The 26898-nt window shown below is 43.9% G+C and overlaps 1 protein-coding gene across 1 annotated transcript in view; it reads left to right on the forward strand.

The window, feature by feature from the left end:
• Positions 1-26898, forward strand: part of TMTC2 (transmembrane O-mannosyltransferase targeting cadherins 2) — a 270005-nt gene that overhangs the window by 121338 nt on the left and 121769 nt on the right. The gene's annotated exons all lie outside the window — the stretch shown is intronic.

The following is a 26898-nucleotide window of genomic DNA, read 5'->3' on the forward strand; positions in this document are numbered from 1 at the left end:
CACTGGAGCTATGCACTTTTAAATATAGACTGAACACTACTTTCTTTAGAACTGTTTTTTATGTTTAGTTTTTGTCCTTCCCCCACACCTCTGATTAGCACGGTTGGCTACATACAGTGCGAAATAAGTTCTACATATATATATTCTTTTTTTTTTAATTGGTTGAATAATATTGCTTAAAAGGAAATAAACGAAGAAACTGATTAAGAATCTCTCGCTATAACTGATTGTATGGTTCCACACTGACTGAATATAAATCATCACATGTTACATCATACACCTCACAAGCAATGTATATTTTATGGATTTTTGTTATTTCATGTTTTTTTGGATGCTTGTCCCTGTCTACTGGATATGCATCACAAGTCAAAGGTGCTTCCTGCTGAATACAAGCATTGGGGAGTTGTAATCTCCATTTTTGGCACTTAGCCAGCGATATAAATTTCACATTCATATGGTGAGGCTGGATCTTTTCGTAGGACAACTACCTCTGACCTCCAGTAAAGAGACTTCACTTACCCTCGAGGGGGAATAGGTTTGAGTCTACTACGCCGACTGGGACTGTTACTTTATGATTGTGACTACTCGAGTGCTGTACTGCAGGGGTCATCCAAACGAGGCGTAGGCTGCGATTCCCACTGGTCCGGGTCATTTACAGCCACGTAGGGGCATGAGCCAGCAAGCTCATGACAGTTTCTCTTGCACCTGCTCGTTTGTGCCAAAAAACTTCGCTTCCAGATTCCCATCTCAGCGGGCGCTTTACGCCAAGCTCCGGCCACGGCAACTTTATAAACTATTGTTGTTTAAATTAGTTATCGCATTAATCTATTGAAAAAGGCAGAAGACGGTCTTTTTCAATTCACGTGTGTGTTGTGTCCCTGTTCGACTAAACATAGAGAGCTCACTTGCATCTGCACCTACATATTTTTCTGGCTCCTCTCACTCTCATGTTGTGTTTGCACTTTTTTTTTCCTACTCCCGTGCGTTTCTGCAACGGCCGGTTAAGCACCTCGTTTGTGAGTTGTTCACTATTCCTGAAGAGCCCCTGTAATAATTCTCTGCAATATTGATATGTATTGTTTTGTCTTTTGTTGCTGCTGCTGCTGTGCTCATGAACCACGGATCGTCCGTGTGAATTAGCTGGGCAACTGGCGAAACGGGAACATCATCATCCGTGTAACAAGTTCAATGCAATCTAGATTTCAAGTTTCTCCTCCCTGGCGCCTCCCCCCCCCCTCTCTTACCTATATAGCTTCTTGTCACAGCATTTGTTTCTTGCTGTGGTTGTCCCACCTGATGACGGACGCTTGTGTTGCGCCCAAAACGTCGTGATTTAATTTATTTTATTTTATACCTACGTGACTTTACCGAAAGAACCAAAGAGTAAATTAAATGCGTTCAAACCCCACAAGCCGGCCTGAATGGCTGTATTTTCATGCTATATCTCTGTGGCTCTTTCATTCAAGGCTGTATGATTAAAGGCCAGTGAGCTACATATCGCAATTAACACTTTATATTTTGCCTGTCTGCTGCACTGATCAGCTCTCACTTTATTTTTCTGCATATCTTTATCCTCTCTCACTTTGTATCTGGACGTGTGTAATGTTTAAAATGTGTGTTAAATGCGACTGCATTTCAAGACGCTGATCAAAAACAGTAGTCATTTATTTTACAGAAGGAAAGATGCGGGTAGTTATAGGCAGTGCAAAAAAAAGGTTTTCAGCCTGGACTTGAATGGAGATTGGGAAAGATAAGAGGGATGAGGTAGGCAGGAGTGAGTCCATGGAGGATCTTGAAAATGGTAAGATCTTGAAATTGAGCCAGGATTGGATTAGGAAAAGATTGGAGTCGTGGGGTGATGTGATTTCTATTACGGGTGCGGGCGGGTGAGAAGTCTGCCAGCCGCATTTTGGATCGTATGTGGAGTCTGGAGATAAGGGATGGATAGAGGCTGTAGAGGACAGGGCTTCAGTAGTCGAGTCAGGATGGGATTAGGCATGGATCAGGCTCTCGGGAGCAGCTGGGGGTAAGTAAATGGTGGATGCGGGAGATGTGGTGCACATGGAGGTGAGAGGTTCTGCAGAGTTGAGAGACGTGGAAAGAGAATGAGAGCTCAGGATCAATGACAACTCTGGGCTTTCGTAAACTCATTTTCAATGGAATGTCAGAGTTTAGGAGATGCATGCTCTATAATAGCAATTAATTTCACATTACAAATAGCATTTAAATGTCATATCTGCATGAATAACATTGGCTTATCTAAGACAAAAATATAGATATATATCATCCCTTCAACCCACTCCACAATTATAATCAAGTTGCATTTCTAGAATCTAAATTTCGATTTAAAGCTTTCGTGACTGCCACTTTTTAAAAAAAAATTATTGCCTTGGTTTTCACACCTGATGATGATTGCTTGTGTTGTGATCGAAACGTCTTGATAATTTTATTGCTTTTTTTTATTATTATAGAATCTAATCGAACATTATTATCTGGGATACATAGACTCGGTTGGTTGAGCAGATGGTTCCTAATCATGAGTTCAAATCCCTGCCAAGTTGTCGTCCCTCCAGGATCGTAGAGCAAACACCACGTGGTGAGGCGGCTGCCTGTCTTGGTGGGGAGCCGCCGGTCGCTGTGTTTGGTCTCTGCCGTAGGAGCGCGCAGTGCCGTACGTGTTTGCCGTCACCAGCCCGTGCCTGTATTTAAATACAATATTATGTGTTTGCGTTCGAGCAATCTAACCCCTTGTGTGTTATCGTGCAGTCGTACAAGCAGTTCCATAGCATCGGGGAGCTTGAGGGGGCTGAGCCCCACCCCCCTTGCAGGCTTAGCCCCCCTTTATACATTCTTATTGTTAAGTCTAAAGATGTTGGTGCAATATTTAACAGGGGAAGTTTTTCTTGAGCCTTTGTCCCCTGTGAGTTTTTATATGTCCCCCCTTTAAACAAGGTCAGGTTACAAGGGCTGAGAAAAAGTAATTAACCCAAGTTACAATGTAAGCGATATGCAGACAACACCCTCTTGTTTCTACAAAATAAATATAATTACTGGATGAGCAAGGGCTCTCTAAATTTGTAAATTATTTAATGTATTTTGCAAAACGTCGACTCATGTTTGGATAATGACCATACTGATAGATTTTAATATAGACAAACAGGTTGCAACTTTAATTATGACTTTCAGAAAAGATTCCTTTGGGAGCAAAACATAGTTAAATTGAATATGTCTCTTGGATTGAGCAATGTGCCTGCTGCTATTAATGCATGGACACGTGTGTCGGGATTGCTACATGCTGCACCTTGGGCATAACTCGATCAAGGTCAGTAGGCCATCATGACCAATGACAGTGATGTCACCTCAGCTCGCCACCATCAGTCTCAACTAAAGCTATAAAACTAAAACTATTTTTTTTTACCAGGTAAGACTCACTGATCTATGTAGCTCTTTTCGGAAGCGACCTGGCCACAAATTATACAGCTCAAAGAAGTGGTTTATCACGTGGACATTTATGGCATGCACGTTTTTAAATGGGGAGGGAAAAAACGGAGGACTTGGAGAAAAATCCAGACGACCATGAGGAGAGAGACATGCAAACTCCAAATATACAGGCGTCTAGGTCAGGATCAAACCCACAACATTTTGTATGCCAGGCGAGGTAGTTAACATCTTGCAATACCTCATATATCCAAAGTCTGCTCTTCGAGTAACTCTCCCTCTGACTTTAGTTGTGCCACTCCAGTATGTGTCTTGAGTGACCTGCCCTCCTCTATATTGGACTTGTGGGCCACCCACCCATCACAACTTCCTCTTTGTGATTATTACTCACACAACTTTCACACAAAACTGACAATTCGTCACAAACTTTCTTGCCATGTTATACTCTGCTGAACCACCACGTAACTTATCCTGTGCTTTGCTTAATCCACATGCACGTACTGCTAAGCAATTACAAAATTGGAATTTTAATGTAGGTACATAAAAAATAAAATTACGTTAACTTATTTCAAGACAATGGATTGGCATATATTGTGTTTAAAATAATCATCATTGGAAGTCTTTATGTGGAAAGATTTACAAAACTTCCGTGATTATATTTCCAGAGGTTCCTGCTCGTTATGTTCGTTCAACTTCTGTTTTGGAGGAAGCCACATTGCCTATGCAAAAGGGCAATATTTTCTGTCCCATTGATTCACTGACCTGTGCCATGGCAATATGAATTTCTACTGCCGGCTAAGGGCTGCCGATGGAGATGAGCATAAGATGGGTGCACTGGATTAGTTTCACTGGTGGGTAGCTGAAGTTGGGATAAAGTGTGGGTACTACCAACTTCAACAATCTAGTGTGAAATAACAGGCTCAGGTCCCTCTGTTTGAGTTAGTGTGAGAACAACAACTGTGTTAGGCTGATATTTCCAAACTTTAAATTGTATTATTAGTCATGGCCACAGCCTGTCCCAGGTTTTGTAGGCCCCTGGGCTACAGGTACTGTGAGGCCCCCAGTAATATTTTCAAAAGGAAAACAAAGTTAAAGAAAAATGAAATGTATTTTGCAAGGCTGACAACAAATAAAACTCAGCATTCACAAATGAAAATAACGTTTCACTTAATCTCTGGAGGCCCTCTGTCTGGCTGAGGCCCCTGGGCTGCAGCCCCTAAAGCCCCGTTGCCTTAATCCGGCCCTGGTCCCACTGCAAAGATAAAACATGCGTCATCCCATGATGCACTTGTCTCACCCTTTTCCCAACATTTTCAATCCTTCCGAGTGTGTGGTTTTCCTGATTGGGCCTGCATGTTGAGCGCATTTCTACACGCACGCCACAGCTAAGGAAACCACAGCTAGGGAAACCACACTTGGATTACGAGCGGCTGCGAAACACTTTACGTGTTAAGTTTCCAATTATTTTTCGCCAATTGGTTGGCAAATGGATACTGGCAAAAAGGCTCACATATATAGATGCAGTTATATACGCAGCGACAGAACCCCTCTGAAAGCCCCCTTTTTTTTGCTTTGCGTGCCAACGCCAAGTTGAAATTGGCATTTAACCACCGTTTGGCACCCATTCTGTTTGTCAAACGCCCATGGGAAGCAGCTGATAAGTGGACAATGATGATGCCCATCCCCTCATGCCCCACCCACTTCCGAGGTGGCGCTCAGCGGTCCTCTCGCGGCAGGCACCCCACAATGCGAGAGCAACGCCCCTCTTGCTCTCCAAGCTAATTTCAAGGGCGACTTCCTTTTCTTTGTGACCTGCATTGTAGAAAATAAATACAAGCACCATCAGCAGGGATGGCCAAAATGCAATTCATAACAACACACGCAACTGAAACACGCGCAAACCGTCCATGGCTGCATTTTTCGATTTAAAGCTTTCGTGACTGCAGGGATTCATCTTCTTGGTTCTTTAGGTAAAGTCACGTAGAAGGGAAGTAATAAAATAATAAAAATAAAACATAATAAAATAATTCTCACGACGTTTCGGCCACAACGCAAGCAGCCGTCCTCGGGTGAAGACCAGGTCTGTCGGGGAGATAGCGTCCATGGCTGGCTGTCTGGCTGGCTGGCTCTTTAATAATGTTTTAAGATTGTAAAACAATATTTCTGATGCAAATGTCACAGCAAAGAAATTAACAACGGTAAACGGCTGTGCTGGGTTTTTAATGGGTGAATGAGTTTGTTTACTTTTCAGTCATGTTGAGCAACGTTGCTTGCCAGTTGTTTAACGAGTAGAGCCTGGGAGACACCGATAATACGTTGAGAGTGCACTCAGGTATGGCATTTTTGTGTGGAATATCACCTGCTTTTGTGAATAATTCTGCTCAGGAGATTAATATAGAGAGCACTTTGAGAAGTTAAACGTCACATCAGTCACAGAATAAGTTCATTGGTTTTTAGGTTTACTACCCATGTATCTTATGAAATTATGATTATCATCATATTCAGCCCTTCGTCTATTCACTGCTGATATTGTACAAAATAAATCTGACTGGAAGCCCAAGGAGGTGAGTTCCAAAAGCCAATAGCAGTTGGAGGTTCGCTGCTTGTCTCTTTTGGGTGGATATAATGAATACCACTTTGCGTGAAGTTCACATCGATTCTCCTGTGGAGGAACTGGTCCCGAACATAGGAATGTCCAGTTTCCACAACTCATGGGGACGATGACCGCCCAGCACTTGTTCAAGTATTTCAGACACTATCGTAGCAGCAGAGATCTGCTTCACCAAACCATGAGGTGCCGTGCTGCCGAAATGTTAACTCCCTCACAATCCCGACCCTGACACCTGCTGTATATTTGGAGTTTGCATGTCTCTCTCCCCGTGGTCGCGTGCATTTTTCTCCGGGTCCTACGGTTTTTGCCTCCACATTTATAAACATGCATTTGGCGTATTTGGCTGCTATAAATTTCCACGTGATAAGCTACTTCGTTGGGCTATCATTTGTGGCCAGGTCACTTTTGAAAAAGAGCTACATAGCTCGGTGGGCCTTACGTAGTAAAATAAAAATAGTCGAAGTAAGTACTCAAACAACAGAGAGGGAAAATGCATTTTTGCGTCACCTAAGGAGTTTGTTACTTTCATTTCAGTGAATATTTCTGGAATCCTTTTATTGCCACCATCGTATTTATTAAAGCAGCAAGTCATTTAATTGTTTTGTAGATGCTGTGTGTTGTCTATACTAACGTGATTTCTTCTGCATGTGTATTTAATATCCAAAGACCTGTTGTCTTTAAATATGTACAGGCAGCAAGTCATTTAATTGTTTTGTAGATGCCGTGTGTTGTCTATACCAAAGTTATTTCTGCTGCATGTGTATTTAATATCCAAAGACCTGTTGTCTTTAAATATCTACAGGCAACGTGTTCTTGCTGCGTTGGCTGTCTGAGAAGCGTAGGTCAGCGAGCAATGGCACTAACATGGAAAGTCGATGGCCTTAAGCAGTGCTTTAATGCAAACGCTTGTATATATCGATTTCGCTCACTTCACAGCGATCTTCATTTATCTACCATCCAATACGCGACATTGGGAACACTGCGCTCTGTTTGATTTGTATTTTTCTCAATCACCGGTGAAAGGAGTGCTTTCTTTAGGCCACCGCGAGCAACACGACTAACATGTATCACTTCAGAAACGGCATCACGGAGGTTCGCCTGTTGCACTGTTTTCCCGTGTGCTTGGGTTGTCTTGAGCTGGAAAGAAAGGAATCTCTCCCCCTCCTTTCTGTGGCTTTCTAAGGAAGGGTTTTAGCGTCATTGTTGGGCTGTGTAGAGAAAGCTCCATTCATGTACTCTATGCCTTCAGCTCTCAGCACACGGGGACTCGTGTTGCTCTCTTACCGTGGCCGGTTTTGTTGGTTGCCTGGTACAATAATGCACCATTAAGTCACGCCTGTTGACCCTCAACTCCCCAAAGCTTTTGTCCGAGTCTTAACGTCGCACTGCGACTGCGCGCTGCGCACATTTAACGGGCAGCGTAGAACTCGGCTGCCGTTCGAGGAGTGGAGAGTTCTGCTCTCTATTATAAAACTTGAGTGCTACTTTTCGTAATATTAATAATTATTATGCCCATGATTTATGCTTGAAAACCAGGAGGCATGGTATTATTGTTGCCGTGGGGGAGGTCTTGATCCAGCGGGTGATAAAGGCTGTCGACGATGATGATGAAGTACCGCATTTTCCCGCATATAACCCGCATACGCATATACCCCGCAAAAATAGCGTTTTGTGTAAAACAAATTTCAGATAGCCCGCACTTCCATATACCCCCCAGGGTCTTGTTTTATTTGTAAAAAGTGGTATACCCCGCGGGTTATATGCTGGAAAATACGGTAATCATTATAGCTCGCTATGGTGGCATGCCCGTGTGATTATATTATGAAACCTGGAGAAAGGTTTATGGGATCATGCAGAGATGGCACCGTGATGTCCGTGTGAGAGCCATGTACAGAGCAGTGAGGTGCGTTTTAAGATCAGCATAGCCTGTGGGTTGCAGATGGCCTGTTTGTCCAGCTTTCGAGTGTTCCGTCCTTAAATTTCGATTTAAAGCTTTCGTGACTGCAGGGATTCATATTCTTGGTTCTTTTGGTAAAGTCACGTGGAAGGGAAATAATAAAATAATAAAAAATTAAATAAAATTCTCACGACGTTTCGGCCACCTGAGGACGGCTACTTGCGTTGTGGCCGAAACGTCGTGATAATTTTATCTTATTATATTGAAATGTTATTATTTTATTATTTCCCTCCTACATTACTTTACCGAAAGAACCAAGAATATGTTTCGTCCTTGTTTATTGGACTTTTCTCCAAGAAATTTGGGATTTATCCCAACAGCAGAAATCTGGTAAAGGAATACTACTGTGGTGGGTTAGCAGCATGCTAGTCTTTTTATATCGAGGTGTATGGTTCGATTCGATCTCCCGGCGTATCGGTTGGAATAATGGGCAAACCTCTTAAATCTTCCACTGCCACCCAGCAGAATAAATGGGTTCATTGCCATAGTCAGTCAATTGCCAAGTGGCTTGTGTGGGGAGGTAGTGGGAGGGGGGAGGAATAAATTGAAGGTTCTACAATCTCTTCCAAGACGTCTTGGCCGGTGTTGAAGAGTAGGTTAAATCATTGTGAGAGGGACCTTCTATAGCTCCCTCTGATGGAGGAGCCTTCCACCAGCGGTGGCGTGAGCAATACAATTGCAGGCCTGTACCTTCACCTAATTAAGGAATTACAATACTTAAAAACCAGTAGCAAGATCTTCCTAAAAATAATCATCAATAAGTACATTTTTATTGTCATTATTATAACTGGGTTTTTGCCATAGAGAAAGCTGGCCCCCACCATAAGATCATGGAATTTCCACCATCGGCTCCAAACTGTGAACAGGGATGGACACAGCCGCATGATAATTTCGCTATGGAAACACTGTCACTGGACTTTTCATCTCATGGGGATCTCAGGCGTGGGGGCGGGGGATTCTGTGCAGATGAATTGATTGATTAGCGCATGCCCACGGAATGTTGACAGCGCATCGCAAGAGCGTGTTTCTGCCGAGTCCTTGACGGGTTATGGACACGCCGGTGCCTGCGGCCCAGGCTCCCTCACGGGTCTTGTGCTCGTCATTCCCAAGCGTTATACTTGGCCACTGTTCACACAGACAGCGGCTGCAGGAATGGTATTTGGATTCACAAGTCTCGGCTTGGAGTTTGTGATTTTTAAAAAAATATTTATAAAAGCTTTGTATGTTTTTATTATCCCCTGCCACAGACGACATAAAATATGCAAAACTACACTGTCATTAATTGGGAGTGCAGGCCTGCACTGTGTTTTTATCGTAAAATTAGGCAGCTGAGCTCCTCAGTTATTTCTCAGTTTCCTAAACATTGAGAGGAACGTAAAAAAAAATATTAGTATGAACCAAGAGGCAAAAAAACCCACATAATTCATGAATACAGTAATCCCTCGCCGCTTCGCGGTTCAAGTTTCGCGGCCTCAGTGCATCGCGGATTTTTCGAACTGATTTAAAGGCCTCATTATACCTGTGCAGTAACACCATCATCATCATTCATCATCACATTCATCGAACTGCACAGGTCGGTCATCGTCGTCATTGTCATCGTCATTGTCATCGTCGTCGTTGTCATTACTGGAGTCAAGTCTCAAGATACTACTGTCATTGGTGAGTGTAGAACACCATAATACGTATCGTAAGAGAGAGAGAGTGAATGTATAATATTAAGGTTTTATAATTAAATAGATTTAAGTAAAATATATATATAAAGTATAAATATACATATTTTAAACATTCTGGTACCCACACACACATATACGGAAATTCCTAGGGGGCCAATCCTACTTCGCGGATTTTCACCTATCGCGAGGGGTTCCGGTCCCCATTAACCGCGATAAACGAGGGATCACTGTATATGTATTTGAAAACGAGCACCAACTTATTTTAATGATGTTAAAGGAAGGCCCTTTCTAAGCGGTGTAACAATGATCTTTTCTGTATGAATCTCCTGCAGTAACCCTTAAAGGTGCGTTGTACGTTTCATCAAATTACATCCCCAACATAACGTATCAACGTCTTGCACTTGTGAAGTGGCGTCCTCCTTTATTCGAATTGGTGTCTTTTTTTTCGAGCACAGTAGGGATCCACGCGGTGTTTTGGAGCCAGCCTCAGCTCAGTGGGAATTCAAATGAAAGCAAAACAACCCCCTCCATGTGTAAAAAAAAAAGACAACTTCAAAACGGAGGACTCGTTAACTTTGCATAATGTTTAAATTGGAAGGCTAGTTTATTTAACGGCTGTTTTGAAAGAAACGCTTAAAGACTCCGGCAGACTGTAGGTTTGGAGCCGTGATCTGTTGTTTAAAATGAGACGTAAATCCGATGATGCGAAGATATGACCACCGGTAGCATGGCTCGTCTGAAATCGGTGGCTAAGACATCAGAGCTATTATGGATGCATTTTGGAAAACTAGACTGACCAGCACTGTTGTGGGTTGTTCACTCTCAAAGTTACATGCCACGTGCATGTGTTGGAGAATTAGCAAATTCATCGCTCGATCTTTAATGGGGTAGAATTTCACAGTCGCATGCGTATTTTTTGCGGGGGGGGGGATTATAAATGGCACTGCTGATTATAAACGGGATGTTATATAGCCGCTGCACTATTTGCTGGAGACGTAACGTTTGAAAACAACCCACGCCTCTCTCCTGCCGCCACAAACAAACAAGCGCGGACACATTTTTACGTCACCCGTTCGTTCTCGAATCACACTTGCAAAAATGCAATGTTAGTACATTCTTATCAGATGACAACCTCGCCAATTTACCATTGCATGGTCAATCAAATGGGTGCCACGTAATGGGGGAGTCGATAGTGATTGTCTTGTGGAGAAAGAGGAGTTCTGACTGCGGTGGCTCAGGCCACCAATTGAGAAGAGTGCGACTGGCAAACATTTGAACAGGGACACACTCGTGATGAGGTGTGTACAATAAGGCAATATGCCTCCTGTGCAGCCTTGCAGAGTGTTGGGGAAGGACAGGGGTGCTTAGCGAGCAACCATTTAACCTGGCATGAAAGGTGAGTGGCTAAGTATATCAACATCAGACACCCGTGCCAGGTTTTTATTTTAGGCTGAGTGTTTCTTCGGGAAATACGTTAACCAGGTTAAGATAACAACTCCACAGGTGTACAGGGTCCTAAATTGAGTTCAGTCCATCAGCGTGCGCTCAACCCCGCCTACACTTCCCCATTGCATGCACAATCTCTCACTCCTAGTCTCGTGAAGCACTTGTGTTTTCATCTACGCTGTGCGCAGATGTGCATATAAAATCTGCATACAGAGTATAGGCCGTATATTATAATGTGCAAGCTCCACTCATAAGGAAAGCTCGTGCAAGTAATAATAAATGCTGTCACTCCCCAGGCTGTGGTTAAATGGTGGAATAGGGCATTAAACTTGCTCAATAGATTTCAGATGGATAGGATCTCCACTCTACGAGCATGTGGACATCGGTAGGGTGGTAATGGTTCTAAACATTACTCTCACCGTAGGCAAGTGCCGTCATCGACGATTCAAGCGGCACTTTGGCAATGCCTCTTAGCTGCGGCGTTATTTTTCTCCGTGACGTGACACGATTGAGGTGGCTCGTGGTCCCTGCGGGAACCCGGCAAAAAAAAATGCAGAAAAACACACGTACACCGCACGAACCTCCTACACTAAAGAGAAAAAATAAACAGTTACATGTCATAAACGTTGGCTGCGTGTTGTGCCTCTGTCAAAATGTCACTCGCAAGAGCTAGGCAAACAAGCGTGTGCCCGCCGGACCTGTGACCACACAGATGCCAGGAAATGTTGTTCTGCAAGCTGAGGAAATCTATTGTGTGCATGCAACTTGGATATTAATTATTAAGCCTTGAAAACACCTGCAGACAGGCCGTCTTCGTTCGCTGCAAACTTGTGTTTCCCTGCACAATGTTGCTGCTGTATATTTATCCCTTGCTGCAATTTTCACATGGAAGCCATATAGACTGAATCTGTAACTATGTTGTGGAAATACCATTATTTATTTTTGAACTGTGCCGTCATAGTTAAGAAAGTATCTTTCCAAAACTGCCCCCAGTCAGCAGAGCACTGTATCAGGTAAGGGGAACGGTTGTGGAAATTTACACGACAGAAATACATTAAATATGCCAAAAAAACCTCTACACATTCGTCAAGAACACTGTGTCCTTAAAAGGGAAAAATATAACAGGTGATGTCTTGGCTGTGGTGAGTGTGTTGTTATTTGTGCACCGCTGCCAATGCAACAGCATCACAAAATAATTTGTGACATTACATATGGGGGGGGGTCACTTTAATCTGCCTCTTGTATAACAGCAAGTAGCACTCCTCTAGTTTGATAAATGTCAGTGGTTAAGATATACTGCATGCATTAACAAATGTAATCCATCAGAAGTTGAAATTAAGTCAAACCTTTTTCTGTAAATTTTACCGTTGTGACTGCCCAGGATTCAAATCCAGGATTTCACTGGCGCAAAACGCACTACTTTTATATGGACATATGCCTCCTCATCCACCAAGCCACCTCGGGGAGTGAATTTTGCCGTCTTCCAATCTCATGTATTTTAGGGTTGTGAAAAAAGGAGCATCTTGATTACCCGTGTGTATGGTCTCAAATGCAGATTTTCACATAACCACTGCATTGCAGAAAACACTGTAACGCGACAATTTGGTTGATTGGAGCCGTTCTGTTGATTGGATGGTAATGCTGTGGTAAGATCTCCACTCATACGGGTTGCTCCCTGCTGTGTTTGCAGCTGTCTCGTCTGCTAGAGCCACATGTCCTACAGCACAACGCAAATGCGTGCTTGCTGTGTGCAGAAGAGAAAAGTGCTGCCTGCTACAAATTCAAGACCACTATGATCCAGGTGTTCTTGAGGCTCGATTCGGCAATTGTGATAGTAGAACTGTAAGCAGGTACCAGTGAATTTCATAAAAATAATAACCATGCTAAGTACATCTAATCTCACAGCACTTTGACGTACCTTTTGCACTTTGATGCTACATAAAACCACATGGTATTACAGAACTTTATTAATTCAGTTGATAAATACTGGAGTTTATTTACTTTTTTAAGGCCATGTTCAGAATGGTCAAAGCACTTCACATTGGTGATTTTCCTTATTGTTGATAATGGAGGCAACGGGAATATTTTACATTTCTGCACAAAGATAAACACTTGCCTTCATGCATCAAAGTGTGTTCTGATAGATCTGTACATTCACAATACGAGCCCTATTATTGTTGGGCACTTCTCCAACTAAGCGCTCAAAGCAGCATGCAGAGGTGCACGTTTGATGAGAGACATAAAGAGGAACGCAGGGATTGGGTAACAATTTGAAAACTGACGGAGAACGCTGCGCTCGGAGTGGTCGCATCGCCTGAAGAGACGAAGGCCAGCGGTCGAGAATGACAGCCAAGTGGCAGCCAAAGGAGGGAAACACATCTGAGGATTGACCACCATGGAGACAGAGCGATGAGATCGGCTCGTGCGTGGGAGCTGTTGCATCGCGAGACCACGAGGGGTGGCGATGACTTGGGTGGGCCTTAATCGAGCAGTGGATAGAGCATGGCTGATGATGATAATTACGTGAATGATGAATAATGCTCGGTCTGGGTTGCACATATGTATGTATGTTGAACTTCTTTTGCACCGTACGTAGTACACTTTTCTAATTGGAGGTGTGGGGGAAGGACAAAAAACTAAACACAAAAAGCAGTTCTAAAGAAATTCGTTTTCAATATAGATTTAAAAGTGGCTTCCTGATATCGGAAGGAAGAGTGTTTCGGATGACCACAGAAGCGCATTTGAAAGTGCGCGATACAGTGACCTTTGTTTGATGGCAAGCCAAAAACCGCTGCGAGGATGACCATAGTTCGTGTGATGGTTTATGCTCTTCAACGAGATCAGCAAGGTATTGCACAGAAACGATAATACATGCACTGTTATTCTGCCGTTCCGCACAGGGCAAGCAGTGCATGTTGACTTAGCCATGGAGGCGTGGAGCAATTAAACGCTTCTCAATCAGCACCAAACTGTTTTGAAAACATCTCTTTTTTTAAGTTTGTTCCGTTTATTGCTACTGCACATAATTGATCCATATGAACTGACTGAACTGCGAAATTAATATAAAATAAAATCAGTTCAAGTTCAACACGTAGGCTTTCGTGGCCAATATTATTCTTTATAACGTTTTTTGAGTTAGATCGCGTAGATGTAAACATGTCGTATGCCCACTTCAATTCGACAACAGCCAATTAGTAAGGTTTGTCACGTGAACAAAACCTGCCAATTAGTTGCTACATAAATACACCAGTGTGTTGGAGAGCAAGGCCACAACACTTGCAAATGAGTGACATTTTACTGGTGATCATTTCATTATATTGATAAACTTTGACTTGCCTAACTGGTAACATGTGTAGTGGTGTATTCACACAGACACTTTTAGCTTTTCTCCTGTGTCACTTTATTACTTCGCATCCCGTATGGATGCTCCTCACACTAACACAATGCTCCCTTGCTCCAAACTCCCTCTCTCTATACTCCGCTAGCCTGTCACTCTATACTTTGCTAGCCTGTCACTTAATACTTCGCTAGCCTGCCACTCTTCCCTCACACCTCCATCCTCGTTGTTGCCCCCCAGCAGGGGATCAGCCAACACTGCTGGAGAGGATGAGGTGTGGAGGGCGAGGTCCCAGGCTTCTTCTCCCCGGCTCTTGCCCTCTTCATTCATTCAGCTACAACCAACAGCAACCCCGTGTTGCTCCGCACACACCCTTATATCCCCCTCCTCATTAAGGGTCCTCAGTTACCCGCTATTAAGCTGACGCCTCAGCGGCGCCTCCTGCACGTGCTCTCTCTCTCTTATCATCTCCATCTCCTGCCTCTCCGGCGTCTACCCCGTGTTCCCACGCTCGCACCTGCCTGTCCCCAAATGCACCCGTTTAATTACTGCTTCTCCCCCTAATTGCTGCACCTCTCTGGCGGCTACTCCATGTCTTTACGCTTGCACCTGCTCGCCCTCAAATGCACCCGCTGTTTGCAAACCCCGCGCGTTATGCCACTACATTACCCCCCGCCGAATCCGTGACACAGGAAACAACAAGAACCATGAGAAGAGAAAAAAGAACAACAATAATATCAATTTGTGGGAGTGTAAAAGTGCAGTCTGTTCCGCTACGGATAGAACAGCGCAGTGGTCCGTGGCGCCGTCGATTCCACATTCTTCAACGGAACGTAATTCTCCGGGAGCGGGTTGCTGCAGCTGGCCCGTCCCCGCGAACCGGATCCAGCATGGCTGGAGGAGAAGGGCCAGAATTGGATGAGGAGCGATGTCCCTTCCATGATGAACGACGTACCGACGGCGGGTCACGTGGGAACGTAACTGTCGTAACTCTCGGGTTGAACGTAACCCTCCGGGAGCGGGTTCCCATGGCCGGACCGTCCCTGTGCACATGTCCTTTTAATGACGAGCGACGTTCTTGCAGCGGGTCCCCTGGCCTGGACTCAGGCGGTAGCCCGGTTGGCTTGTCCTGGGTCACGTGGCAGTTGTGTACCTCGCAGCCGTTTGTTGGCCGCCTCCCACTGGACTGAGTTATTTATGGCGGCCTCTCCAGCCTCCCTCAGCCGGTTGAGGGTCACCTGCATGTAAACCGGCACAATGGATGCCTTGCCCACTGGACACACGCCCAATTGTACCAGCGTGGGGTTCCCTACCATACATTAAATTAAAGGGCGAAAATCCCGTCGAGGCGTGGGGGACCAGCAAGGACATCCGGGATATCCATGTCCCAATTGGACTGAGCCGCGTTTACCTGCTGACAAAACATGGATGTCATGGTCCGGTGCAATCGCTCAACCATTCCGTCCATTTGTGGGTGGTAGGGGGAAGTCCGAATTGTTTTAGTGCCCAGGGAGTCACACACCTCCTTCAGTAGCTTGGAGGAAAAATGCAGATTTTCCGGGGCACCTTCATCAATTACATATCCCTGCAGAAAGGCCTCAGTTATGGATGCTGCCGATTGGTCAGACAAAGGCCATGCCATTGGCCATCGGGTGAGATACTCAACTTCGTTATGAGACCTCCCTTGCCAGTATCAAAATATAAGAGTATGTTTTACCCTTTCTGGCAATAAAACAGGTGTTAAGATGTTAAAACACCAAACTGAAACCTTTTGCAAGGAATCATGTCTGCATTAACCACATATACTTGTGGTGAACATGCCTTTGAAACTGATTGGTCCACACCAGAGACAGCTTTCTTTAGAGCCTTGTTTCAACAGTGTTAGACCAGAGGACGCCAAAAGGCAAACAGCATCTTAACACCTGTTTTATTGCCAGAAAGGGTAAAACATATTCTTATATTTGGATATTGGCAAGGGAGGTCCCATGATGTAGCTGCTAACCCCGAGCTTTCAATGCCCTGACAGTGCATTGTCTTTGTGCTGTTCGCCTTTTGGCGTCCTCTGATCTAACACTGTTGAGACGAGGCTCTAAAGAAAGCTGTCTCTGGTGCTGCTGCTGTTGTGCTGCATTCCACCGAATCTCCTAAGCAAAGCATCCCATCCTCGTGCAGCGATAAATCTCGGCCCTCTTGTGCTGGAGTGTTTTCACAATAAGTGCGGTCTGGCCACTCTCCAGGCTCGTGGGCTCCCTCCTCTCTCTCAAGACAGCCCCGCAGGGCACATTCCTGCCCCTGATCTTTAGTCGAAGCGAAGGGTGCGATTTAATTGTTTTGATACCTGCGGGAAGCGCCGACTTTTCATTTGCACCGACGCATTGGGGAAACCTCTTCAAAGCATTCCATGGGCCGGCTCACGGTCCTCACCAAGAGAAACATTTCGCCAAATTTAAATGCTCGTGAAATAGAATGCCACGCCAAAACTACACTGTGCGTAAAAATTCTGAGGGTATCATTTTTTAGGCATATGCCTACATACGCAAGGCGCTGTAATTATGGGAAGCCATACGTTTGCCTGCTCTGACTTACAGAACATTAAATATTTGTAAAATAATATTACTTTCAAGTTAAGATTTGAACGTCGCATTTTCTGATTATTCTTTTTAAACTCCGTTTCTTCCATGTGGGGCAGTAGATACAGCACTCAATTTCCATTTGGAATCGCGTTTGTTCGAAGGTTGACTAGGCCTTCCACATCATATCGTTGATACAATGGGTAATTATTTGCAGGAAATAAACAGTGGTTGTCCTGTGGAGACATTGATTGGTCGCCATGAAGTTCCTGCCACTGGTTCAGGGCCAACGGCGGAGATGAGAATCACCCAATTAGCATTTGAGTCGGAAGACACTTTGACCTTTCATGACATTTTTTGTATTAATATACAGTATTTGTTTCACATTATATGCTGTACTGTAGTATAATGTTATGATAATTAGTCCATGTCAGCTTAATCCAGCAGTGTGTGAATTTGTATACATTACTGTTAATTTTATAAATTCCCAAAAATTGTCACATTTGACGTCCTGTAATGTACTTGGTAACGGCATTTTGATGGCTGTAGTGTGGGTAGAGCAAACCCAGTTGGTTGAAAAAGCAATTCCAAGCGATTGCCCATTTGTTAAATTAAAGCAGATTAAGCTGCAATTACCATGGTCTGAAGCCACATTCTCACGACATTTCCCCGCCATCACGGCGTTTGATTTTTATTTCGCTTTCGCCGATGTGGTGCCCGGACAGCGGCACTTCTGCCGTGTGTGCGTAACGTCTCCAGAAATGTCAAGGAACTGCCTGTTAATAAAAAACAAACATGGACATGATTCCATTAGCCGCGTGCACCAAAGGCCCCTTAAAATCCCGGATGATGAAAAACAAATGAGGCGTGCATGAGTTTCCCCGTAAATGTTTGCGTGATATTGTATGTGAAAATTATTGTGCTTTCCCATATGGCATCTTTATACGGCATTGTGTGCCCGTCGCATTGGCAGCGCTGATAGTATGAAAATAATTTTGTAGAAACGTTCGTGTCAGGCATAGATGCCATCAATCATGCCCAGTGTTTTAAAAACACCAGAACCGTAGACAGACGACAGTTGTTTTTACCACTCCAAGCTCTGACATGTTGTTTTTATCTTTATAGACGTGCACGTGTGTATGCATGTACTGGTAGTGTAGTGCGGTTAGCACATTGCTCACAGATCCAACTGACCGAGGTGGAATATCTGGCCACTGGTACCTGAACCTGGCCTTGTTCTTCATTATGTCGATGCAATTGAAAACGTATTTGGCATGATGTGATGAACATCATATTAGCGAACCCATTGTCTCGTGTCAAGTGCCGACTTTAAATAGATAGTAGATGTGTGGCTACACTTCATATCTATTGTGACACTGGCTTACGTTGGGCACGTGACAATCATAATCGGCTCAATATGAAATCAACAACAATCTATCCTTAACAGTGAAAATCACCTGTGCATTCAGCACTCATTGGACTTCATTATTGGAATAAACAAAAAAATACAATGCAAGGTTGTGCCATGTAGTGTTGAGCATCACCATGAAAAAGTTTACTTCAGTTCAGGGTGGGAAAAAAAATGCTGCACTCGGCTTGCCACTTGACAGTTTGATTGAACTACAGCACATCAGAATGTGCAGCTTGGTGAGAAAAGCCCTATGTTGCTGCTTTGACACCGTTGCTCCCTTGCTAATCCCACGCCCGTGGGTGCGTGTGAATTATAAGAGCCCTCTTTGGAGATGACGGTGGGTGCAGTTTCCGCCTTATTGTAGCAAATGTAGCACTGAAAGGTATCAACACTACCGAGATGCAGAGAAAACAGTGAGGCTCATGGGTTGTGAGCAGGGGAAGTAACGTGGCACACGGTGCCGACCCCAAAAACTCTCTTTGCATCATGGTCTGTGACCCTAATTTATATTTGTTAAAATTAATGAAATGATCGGTTAACGGTGACATGGAGCAGAGAAACACGTTTTTAATGTGTACAAAACTTTATTTTCATCCATGCAAGGGCCAAAATCAACCCTTTTTCTTAGCAAGCAACTCATTTTACATACCAGCTTAATGCGGGCCGACCAGATGTGCTCAATATGCACGTGACATGCTGCTGTGACAGAGATTAGAAATGTGAGACGACATTTATCTGATGCTTATTGTATGCAAAATATCCCCATCAATCGTGGCTCTCAGGCGTGTGGTACTTCACTGTGTGGGGTTCTTATATGATTGCAGAGCAGTCTGCACTCAGATTGATCGACATGCATAGACACCCTGAAGACCAATCACGGTAAATGATACCCCTTTGAATTCTGACTTGAAAATAAGCTTCCAAAACGAAAGTCAATGCGTTATTGAAATGCCTCAAGAACTAAGTATAATCATTAATGAAATACATTTCTCTAAATCCTCCCTCAAAAAGGCCAAAGGGATTGCATTTGTAATATCCATCACACGGTCTGTATTATTGCAATACCCCTGTCAAAAACATCGTAGTCGTAGTCCTAATGCTGACATGAATGTTGAACTGTACTTATCCGTGTTCGTGGTCAAAAATTCAGTCATGAAAACTCTCCATTAACATGGCAAGCATCGATCAGTTTCACTACAGGACAACCCCGCCTAGGATTAGAACTCACAACCTCACAGTTGGGATATTAACTCATGGTTTCACAAAACACCTTACCTGATATTTTTTCTGTAATCCGTCGTCTAGATCAGTATAAAGTGAGGGAGATATCCACTGCAGGTGTTAGATATAACCAGCCACTGCCATTCAATAGTGCTATATCATTAATTCCTTGGTTTTGGCAACATTCATCAATGCACACACAATACCCATCGCTGTCGCAAGTGTAAGTTCATTCAGTGGCGTACAATGCAAGAGCATCAGCACGAGCTAATGAATTAAATTGGCATTCATCAATTAGCGCATGATGCAAGTCAACCAATGCAGCGGTCGATAGAAGTCCATTCATTCACAGCAAAAGGATGACCTCTCGGTTACGGGTCACGCGAGTGCGTAAATGGTGAAAGTCAAAAAACGTGCGAGCGAACAGATGGATTTTCATGGGGCGTGTTACATGCAGTGCGGTCATCAATCAGTCAGAAAACAAAATGAGAAAGGCCGTTCCTCGATGTAACACAAGTCAATGTTCTTGGAGCTCTCTGCAATGCACGCATGGGTTCACGTGGACATGAGAGTAAATAGCGGTGTGGAAATGCAAAAGGAAACCCAGGGGGCGATGGATCGGCGTCGAGGTCATCAACACCTCACGCATGAGAGGGTGCCCACCTGATGTCCCTTACTCAGCAAGGGCATCAATTACCCCCGTAACTTAACACTTCAGGAGCGACATTTCCTCAAGTGTAAACAGTGCCTCTGAATATCCCGTTTGTAGCAGTGCCAGCTTAAAAGTGACGCGCAAAGCGAATGTTTGTATGTTGAAAATCACCAATCTTAAGCTTCAGAAAGCCTGTATTAACCAGGTCCCCCTTCGAAAATGAACATTTATTTCCCAACGGGTTTTACCTGTGTCAAAAATAGACTCAACTCTTTGTATGCTTGTCATATTATTGGATGAATGGCTGTTGCTTAACGGATTGGCTGCCTTGTACATTGAGTAATGGGTTCCTCTTCACTGCAGTAAAAGCAGCATTAGCTGTATTAAAATAAATGTTTTATGCTTCACACAATACTCAAAAACACTCCAGTCAGAAGTCCTTCCAAGAGACGCATATCCAAGTCTTGCACACTCGCTGGTTACGAAACGTAATTGAATACATTCCTTTTTGGCTGCCTAATTTTTTTTATTGGACATCAATGAATGAATCTCGTTTTTGAACAAATATATTTGCTTGCATTGTGCGCCACGGGCCATATGGGAGTCCTTTGTACGCCGGCTAACATGATTAAGTGAGATTAGGTGGGGGAGTTTGGGGCGTGCGGGGGGGGGGGTCGCTGCTGTGTTTAGCCAACTCGTCCGTTTAATCCCGACTTGAGATGCGTGCCACTGGGGGGGGTGGCTGCACGCACGCTGACCCACTCCCCCCGTCTCAGAACCAAGGACCGAGCGGCTTGCTCGCTCGTTCCCCCCCCCCTCCTAACACTCGCCAAAACATCCCTTTGCCCTATGACCCTCCACCCAACCCACCCCTGCTCTGAAAGCAGCTGTAGCCGATCGTCCGCTGTTGCTTTGAGCCGCTCGCTCGCTTTCTGCTGTTGCGCTCCCGAGGGACGCGCCGCTCTTGAGAACACGTGGCGCGGGGTAGCTTCGCAGACGTCTGGAGAATCCCACCACCGACCCCCCCCAGGACTCTCGGGTCCGAGCCAAGAGTTTGATGGGTGTGTGTTGTGTGTGGGACAGGCAGGCGCACCGCGGGCAGATCAAACAAATGCGACGCAGTGGTCATCTCCGTTTGTGGTCACGAGCTGTTTGCTGGAAATGCAAGCAAACAAAATACTTTGGCAAGGGACAATTCCTTTTGTTGGCCAGTACTTGTACTGTAATTCAGTAATGTGAACTGAACGTGTTACAGCTCTTTTGGAAACCCATGGGGGAGGGGGGAGAGGTGGGGCATAGGGAATGTATTTTGCTGAAACTACCCTCTACTGACACTCTGGGCCCACGTCAGCCCTCAATGTACCTGTTATATGCATGGTGGTCGCCCATTCTTGCACCTTCCACGCTTGAAACTGCAGAGCTTCCGAGAGCTGACCAGATTGGAGGCACTCCAGTTGATTTGATCATAGGCACGCACCGAAATTGAAATTTGTGGTCATCGATAATAATGGTTTTCTTTAACTGCTTAAAGAGCACACTATTTCGCTGTTATCCTCTTCCCCGTAAAATGGTTCACATTTGACGATAGCACATATATATTTTTGAAGGTCTTAAACTAATCGGGGGAGTAGTGACACAGTGGTTAACACGCTGACCTGATATTGATTCTGGCGCATGGTCTAACATCGGTGAAATGGGAACCGGTCGTGGGTGACCGCTTGATCAACTGACCAGCAAGGTAAAGAATGGTCAAATAACTGGCATAGCAGTAAATTGACACGGGGGATTTAAACAGACCAATACTCAAACTTTTGAGCAGACTTTGTTTTGGAACACAACATGTGACTGCACAATTCCAAGGAATTTTCGCACGAATAAGCATTTTCAAGAATGTGGCTTTTGTTTTTTTTACGTCTTCACCAAAATGAAATGTGACTAATTTGGGAATACCAGCATTCATGCTACATGTCAGACACATGGTGCTGGATAGTATAAATTGCTCAAAAAGGAAATCTCATTTATAATTAACTATGGCCTTCGAATACATTACAAAAAAATCCAATTACTTGGGCATGGGTTCCTAATTGGTTAGAGTTATAATGTCATGATTCATAACTGTATTGGGATGAGAAACTTACAATATTTTTAATTCACATTTTGGTTGTTTTTATTGTATATTCATAGTTCATGCAGTGTAAAGTGTTTCGTTCGTGGAGGGAATTATCTTCATAAAGGACTCGGATATTGAAATAGCCCTCGCTCAAAAGTGGATGGATAGAATTTTAACATTCATGGGAAATGTATTAAGTCATCATTGTTTTATAAGGCAAAATTGCAATGGTAATTATGTTATGTATGCCCATTATGTAAAACTAGGTGGGATCTCGGTGGGAACCATCTAATTTTCAAAGGAAAGTGCGATAACTAGATGTACTCTATAAATAGGTTCAATGATGTTGCTTTCTGGGAAAAGTATTTCACATTCACCTACTGGTGGTAGTGTTGGTTTTCACAACTGTTTTTTGCAGATTGTTCTTGTCGTGAGTGTTTAATGCCACATTTAGAGAAGATGTGGCTTTTTAGATATTCCCTGCAGAAATGACTCGCAGGTTTTTTTTTAGGCAAGCTGACCACAGGGTTCTGTGTGTTCGCTTATGGTTACAACCAGATACATGTCGGGGGAAGCTGTGTGCATGTGCACAGGTATCATCCACCCCTTGGGGGAACAAGAGCATTTGGCACCGCCAATTAAAGTCCCTGCAGTTTGCAACGGAATTGCTAGGAAAGCCAGTAAGAGTCAAATGCTGTAATTTAATTGCAAAAAAAAAGCATTGGAATTAATATTTATTGTACTTTTTACTGTTCACACTGAATAGTAGACCTACTTTTAAAGCCAGGTGAAAGCCAAATAACAAAATATTCTAGAGTAACCAAGTGTAAAATAGCATTTCACAGTCAGGAGACTAGGAAATGCAATAGAACGTTGCTTTTATTTGCTACTTAACATTAGTTACATGCTTAACATGCGATTAATGTTAATTAGCAAATAAAAAGTGGTTAAGAAACTACTGGATAAAAAAATACACAATTTAGTTTAAATTTATATTAATTTCAAAGTTAGAATTTACCCTTTTCATAACCACAATTGGTATTCATAATAGATCACGACGTTTCGATCGCAACAACAGACAGTCGCTTGTTTTTGCGATCGAAACGTCGTGATCTATTTTTTCTACCTACGTGACTTTATCGAAAGAACCAAAGAGTATGGATTCCTGCAGTCACGAAAGCTTCAAATCATGACACAATTGGTATTGATTATAAAAATGTTGTACTTGTTATCCATTCAAATTTACATCGCGTGCCAACCTAGGGAGTCAAACTCACGTCCTTTGCGTGTTACGTGAGACTTACCTGGTGCCCTGCCCCATGGCTAAGGAGACATTGCTGAGGGAGACATGCCTTTACAATGGCAGTCATCAATAAACGTCACGCTGCCCCCCCCACCCCCTTTTTGTAAATGCTGCCTGTGACTTAGTGGGATAAAGATGCTGCTATTGGTTCCTCATCATCAACATCGACCATGGTAAATCCACTGCTGGATTAAGATCTCCACAAGCCCACCACCGTTTCTTATGTAGCAGCCGTGCGCGAGTTGACCGTATCGCTTCATCTCCCCGAAGGTCGTCCCCTTGGACACGTTCCGTTTTTATCCGTTAAATCCTATTTGCGACTTGACCACAAGACTCACAATTTAATCGTATGATTGCGTGGGCCTTCGGAGGAGCTGTTTGAGGTGCTGTTTGCGCTTTAAACTGCATCCCAAAATATAGATGTGCACAGACATGTCCCACTGTATCCTTATAAGACTGACTTGGACAAGTGCCCGTAAGAAAGGCGAGCATGGCACATGACAGATCGCAGTGGCTGGCTCCATGCCTCGCCACTCTTATCTGCCATGTACTGATATTGTCACACTGCACATGTTGCTAATTTTGGACTGAATTGACCTCGGGGAAACAGATCAGGATAAGATAATAAAAATTGCTATCGGTGCATGGCTCGGAACTGAATGTAGGCTGCCAGGAATGTGATGGCATCACAGTGTTTTGTACAGTTTTCTAACCACTGTGCCACGGCTCCTAAAACCACTCGCTCATGTGATCTGCCTTCAGTCTATGAAGGATAAATTGGAAAAATTTACTCACACATACTGTATACACAAAGTAAAAGATCTCCTGTGAAGCCGAATAGACCATGAAAGTGAGTGTTTTAGCGAGCACCGACTAAGGCCGGCATGACACATGTGAGGGTAGTGTGGCTGACTACCACCCTTGTCTCCTCATTGCTATTGTTCAGTTGCTGAAGGTTGCGTTAAGCTAGGGATGACCCAGGATAGATTTACATATAACTTCCACTGATATTCGTGACCGTTCATGGTAGTTACAATCAGGTCACCGAGATTGTAGTGCAGTACGCTCGCTACAGCATCATGCTCTGCACAAGACAAAGATCCCCCTTATAACCTTAATAGACTTTTGGGGCAATTGCTGTTCATCAGCACCGATGAAGGCTGGCACGGTACACAAGGACCACACCTAGCCGCCTTTGTCTACCCAGTGGCGATGTGTACACACGAGGTACTCATTTGAGGCTGAGTCAACCTAGGATAGGCGCAGTACCAATTGAGATATAATCGCCACTGGTGTTGGCCGTGAGCAGGGATTGAACTCTGGTCGCCGGGTTCGTAGCACGGCACACTAACCACTCCACTACCGCTCCCACCATGTTCTACACAAGCGCGCACACACACACATCACATTCACGTACATATGTGGTAAACACTTTCACAAACACACACCCATAACAACGTGAAACCCAGCTGTCTATGTTAAACCCATGAGGGGCATTGACACTGGAACACTGTTCCTAATTTATAGAATGCAGTCCGCACTGTGGCGAATCCAAGTCTCTTTGAAATCGGCGTCGACTTGTATTGCACGCACGTGGGCCTCGCTTTGTTCGACACAAAAAACATTTCTTGATCGCCCGTGGCAGCGATTGCAGCGGATCACAGCTTAGAATTTAGTACAATTGCGCACTCGAGATTTGCCGCAAGTTAATTAAAAGATATCCCCTGTGATTAATGCCATGGTAATGAGGCTGCCGGTTTTATATTTTTTGTTATTTTATGCTCGAAATTAAATAGTTTTAACTTTCTTTAGAACGTGCTGAGATGCTGAGGACACACGTGCATACTACCCTTGGCCACAATGCAAAGAAGGGTTCTGTGTACATCATCTCCATTTAATCTGCGATCGCGGTGCACCAGGCTGGAATTGGATTACTCCGTTTGGAAAATGGCTTTTGGTTTTTTGGCACACAATGCGCGCCGAGTTTCAAAGGCACCCTTGAGTTATGTACCAATATTGGCAAGGTAAGGGCATAAGAACGATGTTTGGCCCACACATATTTCTCTTGAGATCAGTGCTGGATATATACGTCTTTTCACTGGCAGCCCAAAGTGGGTACCAAGTACCACGTTCATTTTATTTCTAAGTGAAAATCTCTAGGATCTCAATTATTGGGATTGTACAGTGTGTGTGTGTCTGTTTCTTTGTCAGCGCTCATTTTCACACATTTTCATGCCCGCCATGATAACCTGACATTTTTTTAATAAACAGTATTTTTGAAAATATAATTTTATCCTGACATCAAAGCACTGAGACATATCAAGGCATTGTTGTCTTGATGTTGGTAATGAAATTTAACAATGTTGGTTTTGGGCATTCCATGACAGAGAAATACAGACATACAAAGGGATAAATGGCTGCTATGCAAGCTGGCTTGGGTAATTTTTCTCTCCCAATCATTATTGCCAGCTTGTCTTAGCTCAGATCTCTGTCGAGAGCATTTAAACCAAACACAGTAATCCTACATAATACAGATTTTTTTGGGTTAGATCACGTAAATATAAATGTGTCATTAAACCCGCCATCACCCGACACAGCCAATTAGTAAGGTTTGTCACGTAAACAAAACATGCCAATTCGTTACTAGTACAGCACACCGGTGTGTTGGAGAGCAAATCCACAACATTTACAATCCGAGTACGACGCTTCACCAGTAATTGGTCGCGAAAGCCTACGTGTTAAACAGTAATCCTAAATATGTCTTACCTAGACGTAGGCAGCTTATGGTTACCCTCAGCTCTCATGAAACAAGCTACTCATAAAATATTGAATTAGAGAAATAAAACTTTATTATTATTCATGCTCACGTTGTTGGAGTAATGCGTTGAACCCACCAACCCGATTTAATTCCTGGCCACGTTTCATGCAGCGGCGAGCGATTATTTGAATTAGTGGGCCCTTGGCACCCACCCACCCCTCCTTGTACCTTATCCATCAACCAGAGTGGTGAAGTATGGTTAAACAACAGCTTACTTTCGAATAGTAATTATTCACTCGCTTGCTCGCCGCGTTCCGGCTCGCTAGCACACAACGTGCTCTGTGATTGCTTACGCAAGTCGGTCTTACCTGCAGCTTTGTTGTCCGAGTGTGATTTCAAGCAAACAGGTTA

The sequence above is a fragment of the Lampetra planeri genome, chromosome 8 (assembly GCF_965212315.1).
Source record: "Lampetra planeri chromosome 8, kcLamPlan1.2.h2, whole genome shotgun sequence".
NCBI classification, from domain to species: domain Eukaryota; kingdom Metazoa; phylum Chordata; class Hyperoartia; order Petromyzontiformes; family Petromyzontidae; genus Lampetra; species Lampetra planeri.